The following is a 16,742-nucleotide window of genomic DNA, read 5'->3' as shown; positions in this document are numbered from 1 at the left end:
ACAGAGTCGAATTATGGTTGCAGTAGAAGGATGTAGGTTGCAGTAGGTACTGGGAGATGAAGGAGCTTGCACAGGATAGATTAGCATGGAGAGCTGCATCAAACCAGTCTCAGGACTGAAGACCACAACAACAACAACAGGAAATGAACCTGATACTTAAGGTATGCTTAGGGCACGAAGGAGGCTAGTGGGTCCTCGTCCCCAAAGCAGACAGTTGGGAATGTGGTTATACTTCTTACAGTGAGTGTAACATACACTGCTGGCCACCGTAAATGCAACACCCTGAAGGAAGCATCCGAATCAAGTGACATTTACGCCATGGGTTTGCAGCGATGAGATATGCAACTGATTAGAATTTCAGCGCAGACTCACATCACGCGCGCCTGTGGCGCCACCTCATAGCGCCATTTAAGGCTTGGCGATTTCGACGAGTGTACTTTCGGCACGTGTGTTTACCTTGTGGTTGTTTCACAAGACGATCGGTTATGCCTCGTAGACAACAGCGAACATCGTTTGATCAAGTATCCGAGTTCGACAGAGGAAGGATAGTGGCTTACCGAGATTGTGGATTATCATACAGAGACATCGCTAGTCGTGTTGGACGAAACCAAACAACTGTAATGCGGATATGTGACCGTTGGATGCAGGAGGGTACGACGGACCGACGTGGTCGATCGCATTCACCTCGGTGCACCACTGCACGTGCTGATAGGCAAATTGTGCGCATGGCAGTGACGGATCGCTCAGTGACATCCCGAACCATAGCACAGCACATTGCGTCTGTAACGCATCATCCAGTGTCTGCGCGTACCATTCGACGCCGTTTACAGCAGAGTGGTCTGTCCGCAAGACGTCCATTGCTTCGTCTACCATTGACGCAGAACCACAGACGTCTCCGTCGCCAATGGTGTGATGACAGACGGATGTGGACGGCAGAATGGAATGACGTTGTCTTTACTGACGAGGCACGCTTCTGTCTGCAGCACCACGATGGTCTGATTCGAGTGTGGAGACACCGTGGAGAGAGGATGCTGGACAGCTGTGTTATGCACCGCCACACTGGTCTTGCACCGGGTGTTATGATATGGGGCGGTATTGGATATTACTCTCGCACGCCTCTAGTACGCATTGCCGGTACTTTAAATAGCCGGCGCTACATATCCGAGGTGCTGGAGCCAGTTGTCCTTCCTTACCTTCAGGGCTCGGCCACAGCCATATTTCAACAGGATAATGCGCGACCACACGTGGCACGCATTGTCCAAAGGTTCTTCGTCAATAACCAGATTGAATTGCTTCCCTGGACGGCTCGCTCTCCGGATCTTTCGCCGATGGAAAACATGTGGTCCATGGTTGCTCAACGAGTGACCCAGATTACATCCCCAGCTGCCACACCAGATGATCTTTGGCAACGTGTGGAAGCTGCTTGGGCTGCTGTACCCCAGGAACACATCCAACGTCTCTTTGATTCAATGCCGAGACGTGTGGCAGCGGTGATCTACAACAATGGCGGCTGCTCTGGCTACTGATTCTGGCAGGAACCACATGTCACAGACGTCTGTAAACGTAATCATTTGATACTTGGTCAACATGTTATCTACAAAATAAATTTTGTTGTGCTACCTCTTGTCTTTCTTGGTGTTGCATTTACGGTGGCCAGCAGTGTACTTTAGTAGTAATACTCCAAGAAAACTAACGCGTGCGCCGTTTCGATACGTTATCGAAAGCGCGATATAAACTCTTTTCCCGTAGCTAAGCAACCACCTCTTTCGCCTGTAGACAGGCTCTCTCCATAGTGTCGAATTAACGGTGTCCGACATCAACTCGGCCTCTGACCACTGATAACTGGAGGACGGCCGTCCAATGACAAGTGCCGGCAGTTATGTCGGACGAGACGCTGTAAACAATTACCGAAAGTGAATATCACCTTGAGCAAGAGTGTGTTTTAGTAAACTGTCAGTTTACGTGACTGACGTAAACACCGATTTGGCGGAAGATAGTTTTCGTATTGCGTCTGCTGTTAGTGTCTACAGAAATCAAGAAATTAAAGCGTAGACTGCACGAGCTGCTGTAGGGTTCTTCGTACTGTGTGTTTTAGGCTTAAGTTAACCGCACTGGTATATAAAAAAAGTTTATTGACCACCATAGCTTACATTGGAAATATAATTTTTTTTCACTGTCGTTTCTGTTTATGAATATTGTAGTAGGTGTGGCTATAAAATAACGGGACTATTTATTTCAAACAGTGTATTTCAGAAACACAATTATTTATTATTGTTGCCCTGAATATACTCCCCTCCACTATCCCTACAAGCTTCATGTGCATTTTCTGTTGATGTAAACGGTGCTGGGAGTTTCCTCTGTGAGATTTTTGATGAAGAGTGTCGCTTATTCTTTCACTGCTTCAACGGAATGAAATTTTGTTCCCTTGGATGTAGACTGAACTTTAGGAATGTACACTCCTGGAAATTGAAATAAGAACACCGTGAATTCATTGTCCCAGGAAGGGGAAACTTTATTGACACATTCCTGGGGTCAGATACATCACATGATCACACTGACAGAACCACAGGCACATAGACACAGGCAACAGAGCATGCACAATGTCGGCACTAGTACAGTGTATATCCACCTTTCGCAGCAATGCAGGCTGCTATTCTCCGATGGAGACGATCGTAGAGATGCTGGATGTAGTCCTGTGGAACTGCTTGCCATGCCATTTCCACCTGGCGCCTCAGTTGGACCAGCGTTCGTGCTGGACGTGCAGACCGCGTGAGACGACGCTTCATCCAGTCCCAAACATGCTCAATGGGGGACAGATCCGGAGATCTTGCTGGCCAGGGTAGTTGACTTACACCTTCTAGAGCACGTTGGGTGGCACGGGATACATGCGGACGTGCATTGTCCTGTTGGAACAGCAAGTTCCCTTGCCGGTCTAGGAATGGTAGAACGATGGGTTCGATGACGGTTTGGATGTACCGTGCACTATTCAGTGTCCCCTCGACGATCACCAGTGGTGTACGGCCAGTGTAGGAGATCGCTCCCCACACCATGATGCCGGGTGTTGGCCCTGTGTGCCTCGGTCGTATGCAGTCCTGATTGTGGCGCTCACCTGCACGGCGCCAAACACGCATACGACCATCATTGGCACCAAGGCAGAAGCGACTCTCATCGCTGAAGACGACACGTCTCCATTCGTCCCTCCATTCACGTCAGTCGCGACACCACTGGAGGCGGGCTGCACGATGTTGGGGCGTGAGCGGAAGACGGCCTAACGGTGTGCGGGACCGTAGCCCAGCTTCATGGAGACGGTTGCGAATGGTCCTCGCCGATACCCCAAGAGCAACAGTGTCCCTAATTTGCTGGGAAGTGGCGGTGCGGTCCCCTACTGCACTGCCTAGGATCCTACGGTCTTGGCGTGCATCCGTGCGTCGCTGCGGTCCGGTCCCAGGTCGACGGGCACGTGCACCTTCCGCCGACCACTGGCGACAACATCGATGTACTGTGGAGACCTCACGCCCCACGTGTTGAGCAATTCGGCGGTACGTCCACCCGGCCTCCCGCATGTCCACTATACGCCCTCGCTCAAAGTCCGTCAACTGCACATACGGTTCACGTCCACGCTGTCGCGGCATGCTACCAGTGTTAAAGACTGCGATGGAGCTCCGTATGCCACGGCAAACTGGCTGACACTGACGGCGGCGGTGCACAAATGCTGCGCAGCTAGCGCCATTCGACGGCCAACACCGCGGTTCCTGGTGTGTCCGCTGTGCCGTGCGTGTGATCATTGCTTGTACAGCCCTCTCGCAGTGTCCGGAGCAAGTATGGTGGGTCTGACACACCGGTGTCAATGTGTTCTTTTTTCCATTTCCAGGAGTGTATTAAAAGTAACATGGTACCAGGTGAGACCAGTAAGGTTGGTAGTCTAACACTGGGATGGTACACTTCACTAGAAACCTCTTATCAAACAATGCTGTATGAGCCGATCTTGATGCAGAACCTGTGATTTGCTCTTCCACAATTTAGTTCTTTTTTTTCACAGAGCCGAGAAAGAATCACAAAGTAATAATGCTGATTAATAGCTTGACCTTCAGCAACTCAGTGAATAACACAGCTCCATGAATACAAATAAAAAAAAAGCAATCGTCATCCCTTGGAATCTTGATTTGATCAATCGAGCTTCTTTCACTGTTTGTGAAGCTGGACCCTTCCAGAGCATGGACTGGAGCTTAGTCTCTGGATCAGAAGTGAAAAACAGATTCGTCACATGTTACCATTCTGCCCAAAAAATTAGCATCTAAAGTATCTAAAGTGTCAGAGTATCGGCTTAAAGATTTTCACGTGCTTATTTTTGTTAGACTATGGGAATTTTCGGGCCAGTTTTGGACACACTTGTATCATGTTGAATTGGTTATGCAAAATTTGCATTACACATTATTTGTCGATTCCTAAAGTTTCAGCAATAGATCGAATACCCAAACGACGGTGAGATCGAATAAGATTACTTACTTTCTTCGATATTTTCATATGTTTTTGATGTTGAAGGGCGTCCTGGGCGTGGATCATCGTAAGCGTCTTCTCAGCCCATCTTGGATATGCTTGAACCACACAAAAACTGGCATACTTGATAAACAAGCTTCGTCGTACGCTTAAAAGACATGTTTCAGTAGCAGTTTTTCAAAGTTTCCCGTGAAACTTCACAAAAATTCGTTGTTCTATTATTGCAGTTATAATTTTTTGTGACGTAACAGAACAACAGCTCATAGACAAACGAAGGTCACTCTCACATTGATCTGTCTACAGACATCGGAGATGCCGCATACGACTGAGAAGGCTTCACGCTCCACAGCTTTTGGTTGTACATCTTTGGCGGAAGCGTAGGCGTACTTACTCTCTGACAGCATTAGTACCGTTATTTTATAGCCACACCTCGTATGAGCTGCTTCTGTAAGCTGTTGTACATTCAGCGTAAATGGAACTTCAGTTTTCCTGCCTTAATTCAAGCTACGCGGGAGTTCTCGTTCAGATATTATTTATCCACTATTTAATGGAACTAGCCTCTGTAATATCCATTTAAAATCAAGTTATGTGCACTCATGTTCAGAAAAAGACACCTTGAACGACTAGAGACAGGACGTTCGTTTTCACGGACCGTTTACTTTTGTATGTTCTGCAGAAATCATTAGCACCTCAGTCACCTCGGTCAGCATGTGTTCTGTTGCCTAGTAGGCACATGGCCCTCCGTGGGCCTTGATAACTTGTTCCATGGGTGAAAGCATAGACACGTGTAAGGCGCGAATGGCGTCCATGAGTACACCCATCCACGCTGCATTCACCTGGTTCTAAAGTTCATCTGTTGTAGTTGATATTGGGTCAAAACCCTGCACCTGTCGTCTCACCTTATCCCACACATTTTATATTGGCGACAAGTCTGGTGACTCGAATTCGGGAGGACGACGGTTGAATACCGCGTCCGGCCATCCTGATTTAGGTTTTCCGTGATTTCCCTAAAATCGCTCCAGGCAAATGCCGGGATGGCTCCTTTCAAAGGACACGGCCGACTTCCTTCTCCGTCCTTCCCTAATCCGATGAGACCGACGACCTCGCTGTCTGGTCTCATTCCCCAGACAAGCCAACCCAAGTCTGGTGAGGTGGCGCGTCAGGACCAAAATCTGACATCCTGTAATTTCAACAAAGACACGTGTGCGCCCAGAAATATGTGGTCGTGCATTATCTTGCTGAAATATGGCGTCTGGTGTGTTGTGCAGAATGGCTATGACTACGAGTGGCACGATAACATTCACGTAGGTCACAATGATCACTGTGCCCTTGACATGCACCAACTGTGATTTGTGGTTATACCCAACAGCATCCCAAACGACGAAGCCTTTAATTGGCGATGTATGTCTTGTACAGATGCAGTCGCTGTGTTGCCGCTCCCTCTGATTACGGCGAACCAAAATGCAACCATTTTCAAACAAACAGAACCTGGATTCCCCCGAACCCACTATCTGATCCCATTCCTATTAAATGGTTCAAATGGCTCTAAGCACTATGGGATTTAACATCTGAGGTCATCAGTCCCCTAGAACTTAGAACTACTTAAACCTAACTAACGTAAGGACATCACACACATTCATGTCCGAGGCAGGATTCGAACCTGCTACCGTAGCAGCAGGGCGGTTCCGAACTGAAGCACCTAGAACCATTTCTATCCGCAGTGACGTCGTTCCATACATCATTGCCGTCTAGCATGTTTCTGCACATTCGACGAAGGTAGGAGGGCAAGTGGGCGACGCGCACGTAAACCATGCCGTAATGAATGGCGACGGAGGGTCACTCCTGATAGTGTACGATGTGTTGCACTGTTCCACTGTTGAGCCAGAGCCGAGGAGGACGCGAACCTTCCCTGTATCACCATTCGGATGAAGTGTCAAAAAATGGCTCAAATGACTCTGAGCACTATGGGACTTAACTTCTGAGGTCATCAGTCCCCTAGAACTAATTAGACCTACCTAACCTAAGGACATCTCACACATCCATGCCCGAGGCAGGATTCGAACCTGCGACCGTACCGGATGAGGTGTCCATCTTCTTGAGGTGGGCCGGGGGGGGGGGGGGGGGAGGGGAGGGCGAAGTTAAGAGGTCTGCGCCGCGCGATGTGACCCATCTCGTCGTGTTCTACAGCCTTCCATGGACCATTCTCGACACATCCATTGCACTGCCGAAACACTTGGTCCCACACGAGCAGCAATTTCTCGGATGGATGCGTTACGTTCTCTCAGGCCAGTAATGCGCCCTGTTTCAAACTCACTGATATGACGGTGTCGTTCGCGGATACCTCTGAGAGGCACCATGCACATCTGCTCAAGTCACACTGGTTCATTACCTTCGGTTTGTACCGACATCGAGTGCTGCAGTCACATTTTATCGATTGAAACTTCTTGGCATATTAAAACTGTGTGCCGGACCGAGACTCGAACTCGGGACCTTTGTCTTTCGCGGGCAAGTGCTCTACCAACTGAGCTACCCAAGCACGACTCACGGTCCGTTCTCACAGCTTTACTTCTGCCAGTACCTCGTCTCCTACCTTCAAAACTTTACAGAAGCTTTCCTGCGAAGCTTGCAGCTGTGAGGACGTGCCGTGAGTCTTGCTTGGGTAGCTCAGTTGGTAGAGCACTTACCCGCGAAACCAAAGGTTTCGAGTCTCGGTCCGGCACACAGTTTTAATCTGCCAGGAAGTTTCATATCAGCGCACACCCCACAACAGATTGAAAATCTCATTCTGGAAACATCCCCATTTCTCCGCCATTTCTCCGCAATATCCTTTCTTTCAGGAGTGCTACCTCTGCAAGGTTCGCAGGAGAGCTTCTGTAAAGTGGTCCGGCACACAGTTTTAATCTGCCAGGAAGTTTCATATCAGCGCACACTCCGGTGCAGAGTGAAAATCTCATTCCGTATTTTATTGATTGATTGTATTGCGCCAACCTTATCGATGTCGGCCTTGGACCCATGGGCCAATACGGTTAAAATGCTAACCTTTTCTGCAAAAAATATTAATGTACATGTTCTGTGAATATGGACGTCGTATCTGTAGTCGTTCAAGGTGTTACGTTTCTTCTGAAGGTTTCTGTCGTTTGATGTTACAGATATTCCTGTCTGTTGGGTACGAGCACAGTTGGTTATTTATCGATAAAACTTGTGCAGGCTTCAGTATTTAGCATTAATTTTACTAGTGTGGCTGAAGCCAGCTGGGCCTTGTTCTTTAAATTTTATTTGCACATCTTTTATCAGAAATGGTTCAAATGTCTCTGAGCACTATGGAACTTAACTTCTGAGGTCATCAGTCCCCTAGAACTTAGAACTACTTAAGCCTAATTAACCTAAGAACATCACACACATCCATGCCCGAGGCGGGATTCGAGCCTGCGACCGTAGCGGTTGCACGGTTCCAGACTATAGCGCCTAGAACCGCTCGGCCGCCTCGGCCGGCACATCTTTTATCACTACCCATTTATTTCAGAGTGCTTTTCTGTTCTGGATCATTGCCTTTACTGATCTGATAACTTAATTATTTTTCGTGTTGAATTTTATATTGCGGAACACATATTCACGGGTTTTTCTTTCTGCATCAGTTCATATTATGCTTTATATAATCTACGTTGAAACACAACCACCGGAACGGAGTGAAACTAAATGGTTTGATATCTCATGTTAAATCGTTCAGTTTCTGATTCCATAACTGTGTGACTCGTTTGGTTGCATACATTTGAGTTTATCATAGTGTCTGGAGGATCCATTTAAAAAGAAAATTGTCTTTTCTGCTTTAAATGTTATGTTTTTGTGACCTGGCATCTTGCCGCTCCCACATCCTCGCTTGTTATAGCATTTCCAAAACTATCGCTGCACATCATAAGAGTATATGTACAGACCTTGCAGAATAGGCTATAATTGTTTGAAATAACTGGAGACGGGGCGTAACGCGAATCTTTGCTCTAGGAAAACTTTTACGGCCCAAATTTCGTACGACACGGGAAAAGGTTTGAGTACTATTAGGTGTGAACGCTTGCAAAAAGGAGCCGTTCGGTACGTCAAACATAATTAAGAAACCTCGGCCAGGAGGTATTACTGCGACAGCAAACAATTCAGCGCAAACTAATTAAAAAAGGGAAGGACGGGCTCGGCTGTCATTACTTACCGGTGGCGAAAGGCCACCCCTTCCGTCTTCACCCTCCACCCATCCCTCCCACCTCCCCCAGCTTCCAGGCCAGCCACCTTCAGCCTGCCACCTACCGACCGCTTCTTTTCTTCGCTCTCTCGGTGCCTTTCGCTTGCGATCGCCGCGCCGGCGACGAGTTGTAACTAACAACTCTAATTAAGTCGGGTGCCAGGTTGAAAGAAACGAAAAAACACAATCGATGCCGCGCCTCGAAAAGGTGACGGGCAATCTCGGGCTCTTTTTGCCTCCCTCCCCTCACCCCCCCCCCCCTCATCTTCGCCCCCTCTACCGTGCCCTGCACCTCCCCTCCGAGCCGCTGCCGTCGAGAAATTGCAGCTCAGATTCGCGGGGCGGAAAAGTTAAATACTCCTTGAAACTTGGCGCCTGCTTATTTTCCGCTTTTAATTCGCGTGACGCGTCCTTTCTGCGAAGTATTTCGTATTTCTTAACGAAGCAATCGTTTTTCTCCTCGCCTGTCTAACCGAATAGCGGCGATAATTAATAAGGAGTCCCCACTGAAAGGTAAACGCTGTAATTTATTCAGGGCGGGAGAATTCCACACCTTTTAAATTAAGATTTCTTTCGCACAAAGCTGGAACCTTGTATTCGCTCTGTTGTCGTGGATTTCCGCAGTTTCTGCAGAGGCATTGCAGACGTCATACTGTCGATACACTATTCTCCGACACCTGTGCATCCAGGCTATTGTGTAGATCTTTAAAATGAAATTTTAAATTCGTGCTTATGCCAACTTACTGACTTCATAATAATTTTAACACTAGGATGTACGGAGTGCCACTAATCCTACTTCATGTCTTTGAAAAAGAGTTCTAAAATTTGGTGGCCAAATATTTGCGGTATAATGAGTCACCCTCATTCCGCCAGCAGACTCATCGAGGGAGGAATGACCCAGTGGTGCGAATCTGTCATTAAGGACGACGTTCATCCATGATCCACAATATGCATTTCTAGAAGGTAAGAGACACTGAGGCGTAGCGCTTTTTTATCGCTCCTGTCTGGAGCCTGCGTATCGGGAGAAAGACTTATGCGTGCACAGTGACAGATGGTTTGTAGCGGGTTCAGTTGAATACGTAGTTCTAATTTTCATCCACCGGAGTACGGTAGCGGTCAGAGGCATTCAGGAAACAGGTCAAGAGAATGTTTTTGTGAATTTTTCTGTTTATTTCTTGAAGGTTTTTTTTGCTTATTTATGTCTGTACAGTTTTGTATTTGTTTTTCAGTAGTGTGAATGATGCGTGAATGTGATCTAAAGTAAACATTTAGATAGTTGTTATATTGACAAACGCTGTACGAACTGGCGTGAGATATTCTTAAGACAGTGTGGATGCAGATGACGGGGAATTTTGTATCATAATATGTTAAGTAACTTTATGGTGAAAGGAAAGCTAATTCGAGTGCAAATGAAAATAGTTAACAACATAAAGTATAAATGAAATAACAGAATAATAAATATTTATTTAGAAAAAAGTAAAATTCGAAAGTGTATTAAATGTTGATTGGTTAGTCATGAAAAGCTTGGACTAACGCGGGAGAATAATATTTTTTTATTGGCCTTGAAGAAAACTGTCCAATCAGAACGGAGTATTCTTCGCGCGTCTTTTCTCTTGGAGACAGAGAATGCCAATAGCAGTCTAAGTAGTCGGAGTCCAGCCTTTCAATGGTAAGGTGGTGTGTAGTAAGAGCTCCAGAGAAAGTTATAGTTTGCAGGTTTCAGTTGTGCTAAATGCCTCAAAAGTGCTTTAAAGTGAAGAGAAATTTATTCCGATGTATTTTTAGGAAAAACGGATTTCTTAAGTAATTCTGTGTAAGAGAAAAGACAGTAATTCCGAATGGTATATTGAGCAGGTCGGTGACAAGGAACTGGAGTGAATTGGACCCTGATAAAATTGACAGTATGGTGAGCATTTCCATTTAAGAACAATCCGTATTTAGTAGCTGTTTAGATTTCTGGAAATACGTTACCATTAACTTGCTATCGTGAAAGAAAGGATTTGTACACGGCTGTTTAAGGATTACCAGGGGCTAGGCAGTGAATTTGTAATTCTCATCTTCAAAATATATCGACATTTTGCCAGTATTTCCACCTTTCATTCAAAATTAAGACCTTCTCCCGCCTTTTAGAATAGTTACGTTGTATGCAGTCTGGTGTAAGTCGCAGTGCCGTAGGTTTCTGCTCTGCTTTCCTACCGGCAATCTCCTGGGACGAGTTCACAGGCAGGTGCTGGTAAAAAGGACGAAAAGGAACCGCGCTGCGGCAACACTACAGCAGGAAAAGAATCAGTGACGTTCTACAAGGTACCGACTTTGGTGTGGAGGTCATGCCGACTCCAGTGCCGTAGACAGTAGCCAGCTGCAGTAGGTTTCAGGGTTCTGGGACCATGGCGCGATCAGCACGTTAGAGGAGCTCCCACAAAATCTCGATGGGTTCAAAATCGGGGTCTTTATTGGCCAGGGGAGTACAGAAAATCCATTCTGATGGTCTTCGAATCACACACTTACGCAGTCATCTGTGTGACACGTTGGATCTTCCTGCTGGTAGATACCATCGTGTCAAGACAAAAACGAACTGCATGTGGGTGGGAGGGAGGGGTGGGTGCCCGCAAGGATAGGTGAATACTTCTGTTGATCTATTGTATCTTCCTGAACGACGAGATCAAGCAGGGAATGCTACGAAAACATTACCCGGGGCACAATGCTTTCTCGTCCGGTCTGCACCCTTATCTACATCTACATACATACTCGGCAGTCCACCACACGGTGCGTGGCGGAGGGTACCTCGTACCACAACTAGCATCTTCTCTACCTGTTCCACTCCCAAACAAAACGAGGGAAAAATGACTGCCTATATGCCTCTGTACGAGCCCTAATCTCTCTTATCTTATCTTTGTGGTCTTTCCGCGAAACATAAGTTGGCGGCAGTAAAATTGTACTGCAGTCAGCCTCAAATGCTGGTTCTCTGAATTTCCTCAGTAGCGATTCACGAAAAGAACGCCTCCTTTCCTCTAGAGACTCCCACCCGAGTTCCTAAAGCATTTCCGTAACACTCGCATGGTGATCAAACCTACCAATAACAAATCTAGCAGCCCGCCTCTGAATTGTTTCTACACTCCTGGAAATGGAAAAAAGAACACATTGACACCGGTGTGTCAGACCCACCATACTTGCTCCGGACACTGCGAGAGGGCTGTACAAGCAATGATCACACGCACGGCACAGCGGACACACCAGGAACCGCGGTGTTGGCCGTCGAATGGCGCTAGCTGCGCAGCATTTGTGCACCGCCGCCGTCAGTGTCAGCCAGTTTGCCGTGGCGTACGGAGCTCCATCGCAGTCTTTAATACTGCTAGCATGCCACGACAGCGTGGACGTGAACCGTATGTGCAGTTGACGGACTTTGAGCGAGGACGTATAGTGGGCATGCGGGAGGCCGGGTGGACGTACCGCCGAATTGCTCAACACGTGGGGCGTGAGGTCTCCACAGTACATCGATGTTGTCGCCAGTGGTCGGCGGAAGGAGCACGTGCCCGTCGACCTGGGACCGGACCGCAGCGACGCACGGATGCACGCCAAGACCTTAGGATCCTACGCAGTGCAGTAGGGGACCGCACCGCCACTTCCCAGCAAATTAGGGACACTGTTGCTCCTGGGGTATCGGCGAGGACCATTCGCAACCGTCTCCATGAAGCTGGGCTACGGTCCCGCACACCGTTAGGCCGTCTTCCGCTCACGCCCCAACATCGTGGAGCCCGCCTCCAGTGGTGTCGCGACAGGCGTGAATGGAGGGACGAATGGAGACGTGTCGTCTTCAGCGATGAGAGTCGCTTCTGCCTTGGTGCCAATGATGGTCGTATGCGTGTTTGGCGCCGTGCAGGTGAGCGCCACAATCAGGACTGCATACGACCGAGGCACACAGGGCCAACACCCGGCATCATGGTGTGGGGAGCGATCTCCTACACTGGCCGTACACCACTGGTGATCGTCGAGGGGACACTGAATAGTGCACGGTACATCCAAACCGTCATCGAACCCATCGTTCTACCATTCCTAGACCGGCAAGGGAACTTGCTGTTCCAACAGGACAATGCACGTCCGCATGTATCCCGTGCCACCCAACGTGCTCTAGAAGGTGTAAGTCAACTACCCTGGCCAGCAAGATCTCCGGATCTGTCCCCCATTGAGCATGTTTGGGACTGGATGAAGCGTCGTCTCACGCGGTCTGCACGTCCAGCACGAACGCTGGTCCAACTGAGGCGCCAGGTGGAAATGGCATGGCAAGCAGTTCCACAGGACTACATCCAGCATCTCTACGATCGTCTCCATCGGAGAATAGCAGCCTGCATTGCTGCGAAAGGTGGATATACACTGTACTAGTGCCGACATTGTGCATGCTCTGTTGCCTGTGTCTATGTGCCTGTGGTTCTGTCAGTGTGATCATGTGATGTATCTGACCCCAGGAATGTGTCAATAAAGTTTCCCCTTCCTGGGACAATGAATTCACGGTGTTCTTATTTCAATTTCCAGGAGTGTATGTCCTCCTTCAATTCGACCTGATAGGGATCCCAAACGCTCGAGCAGTACTCAAGAATAGGCCGTATTAGTGTTCTATAAGTGATTTTCTTTACAGATGAACCACATCTTCCCAAAATTCTACCAATGAACCGAAGACGACTATCCGCCTTCCCCACAACTGCCATTACATGCTTGTCCCACTTCATATCGCTCTGCAGTGTTACGCCCAAATATTTAATCGACGTGACTGTGTCAAGCGCCACACTGCTAATGGAGTATTCAAACATTACGGGATTCCTTTTCCTATTCATCTGCATTAATTTACATTTATCTATATTTAGAGTTAGCTGCCATTCGTTACACCAATCACAAATCCTGTCCAAGTCATCTTGCATCCTCATACAGTCGCTCGAGGACGACACCTTCCCGTACACCCCAGCATCATCAGCAAACAGCCGCACATTGCTATCCACCCTATCCAAAAGATCATTTATGTAGATAGAAGACAACAGCGGACCCACCGCACTTCCCTGGGGCACTCCAGATGATAACCTCACCTCCGATGAACACTCAGAAGTGCCTCAACACTACGTGGCATGGACTCGACTAATGTCTGAAGTAGAGCTGGAGGGAATCGACGACACCATGCATCCTGCAGGGCTATCCTTAAATCCGTAAGAGTATGAGGGGGTGGAGATATCTTCAGAAGGGCACGTTGCAAGGCATCCCAGACATGCTCAATAATGTTAATGTCTAGGGAGTTTAGGGCCAGTGGGAGTTTTAAACTCAGAAAATTGATCCTGGAGCCACTATGTAGCAATTCTGGACGTGTGGAGTGTCGTATTGTCCTGCTGGAATTGCCCAAGTCAATCTGAACGCACAATGGACATGAATGGATGCCGGTGATCAGACAAGATACTTACGTACGTGTCATCTGTCAAAGTCGTATCTAGACGTATCAGCGGTCAATATCAATCCAACTGCACACGCCCCATACAATTACGGAACCTCCACCAACCTAAACAGTCCACTGCTGACATGCAGTGCCCATGGATTCGTGAGGTTGACTCCATACTCGTAAACGTCCATCAGATCGATACAATTTCAAACGACACTTGTTCGACCATGCAACATGTTTCCAGTCATCAACAGTCCAATGTCGGTGTTGAAGGACCCAGGCGAGTCGTAGATCTTTGGCTCGTGGAGTCATCAAGAGTACCAAAATGGGCCTTCGGCTCCGAAAGCCAAAATCGATGATGTTTCTTTGAATGGTTCGGACGCTGACATTTGTTGATGGCGTAGCATTGAAATCTGCAGGAATTTGTGAAAGCGTTGCAATTCTGTCACTTTGAACGATTCTCTTCAGTAGTCGTTGATCCCGTTCTTGCAGGTAATTTTTCCGGCGGCAACGATGTTGAAGATTTGACGTTTTAACGTATTCCTGTCATATACGGTACACTCGTGAAACGGTAGTAGGGGAAAATCCTCATTACATCGCTACCTCAAATATGCATGTCCCACCCGCTATTGTAGCAGCAGTAACCGATCTAACAATTGCTCCAGACACTTGCTGTCTTATATAGGCGTTGCCGACCGCAGAAGCGTATTCTTACTGTTTATACATATCTATGTATGTGAATACGGATGCCTGTACCAGTTTCTTTGACGCTTGAGTGTAGAAGTATTGCAGAACCGTAACGGCGTGAAATGCAAATTGCCAGAGGAGGAAACCAACCGGCTCGTAAATGACGAGGTACAGAATTCTCGACAGTACGCCATTCTTCCGCTGTCGACTTCACAAACGTGCTGGTAAATGGTTTCGCAGAAAATGTCCGCGCCAGTTGCACTTCTCTTATTATTTAAAACCACGACCGATTTCAGCACCGAAGGTCGTTATCTATTGTTATATGTAAGGCGTCCTGAGGGGCCACAGATAAATTTTTCTCCTTCTAATGGGACGCAGAACGGTTTTGTGAATGACGTACCCGCTGCCGCTGCCTAATCCTTCTTTATACAGGGCGATCTCGTGATTATATTAGAGAACTTCAGGGATGATGGAGAAGGGTAGAGGTATCGATCTGAGGCACGGAACCCTGTTCCAGAAACATCTGAGTCAAAAGTCATAAGCGAAAAGCTTTTTGATACCTCTAACATATGGCTCTGAGCACTATGGGACTTAATATCTGTGGTCATCAGTCCTCTAAAACTTAGAACTAAACCTAACTAACCTAAGAACATCACACACATCCATGCCCGAGGCAAGATTCGAATCTGCGACCGTAGTAGTCACGCGATTCCAGACTAAAGCGCCTAGAACCGCACGGCCACACCGGCCGGCATATCTCTAACAGTTTACATGTACTGCTAATGTAGTTGCTAAGATTGTAGTATCAACAACTTACAGAGGTGGTAGCTTGGACGAAATCAAGAAAAAACGGCTAGTAAACATGGGATTTAAAATGCATATCTTAAGAACTACAGCACTTTTTGAGCTTCATTATTTTAAAACACGTTTGGTTCCATATTTTTGGTCCAGGTAAAATGGAGCCAAATAAGAAACATTTTCCAGCAAGAATGGGTTCTAAAATACATACCTTACGAGCTATGGAATTTCTTCAGTATACGTGTTTCACAGTATCGGAGATGAACAAATGTTCATAGCTCTTAAGGCACGCAATTAGAAGCCCATGCTTACAGATATTCTTCTCCTCTTTTGGTCCACACGACCACCACTGAAAGTTCCCTAACCTAGTATCTCAGCAATAACTGTACCAGTACATGTACACCACAGTCAAAGAACGTTTCTCTCACGGTCGTTTCCATACCAAGGCCCATTACCTCAAATTGATACATTTACCCTTCTTCACCATGCTTCACGGTTTGTAAATCCATCACAGTATCATCCTGTATACACAACACAAATGGTTCAAATGGCTCTGAGCACTATGGCACTCAACTGCTGAGGTCATTAGTCCCCTAGAACTTAGAACTAGTTAAACCTAACTAACCTAAGGACATCACAAACATCCATGCCCGAGGCAGGATTCGAACCTGCGACCGTAGCGGTCTTGCGGTTCCAGACAGCAGCGCCTTTAACCGCACGGCCACTTCGGCCGGCACACAACACAAATGATGTTACTTCTACCTACCTTCTGTAGCTGCACTGAAATTCTAATCATCACATTTCCAAGCTTCACACTAATATGGTGTTTACTGCATGCACCTTCATGGTGCTGCAGTTTCAATGACCAACAATGTATTATATTCTAACAGAATGGTAGTAACGGAGATTAATGTTAAGGATTGCCGAAGAATCGTTACTAAATGTAAATCGGTCTTTTTTTTCTCCTTAGAAACATTCATATTACACCCCAGGGGGTAATTAGCCCAAATTGGGAAACGCATATTATGACTTCTGTGTTCTCCATAAAGTAGAGGAAACAGCCAACATAGAAGAGTCCAGGGCTACCTACTATTGAGGCATGAAATAGCCTCCAGA

Source organism: Schistocerca piceifrons, chromosome 1 (assembly GCF_021461385.2).
Source record: "Schistocerca piceifrons isolate TAMUIC-IGC-003096 chromosome 1, iqSchPice1.1, whole genome shotgun sequence".
In the NCBI taxonomy this organism is placed as follows: Eukaryota; Metazoa; Arthropoda; class Insecta; order Orthoptera; family Acrididae; genus Schistocerca; species Schistocerca piceifrons.
Note: the sequence above shows the minus strand (reverse complement) of the source record.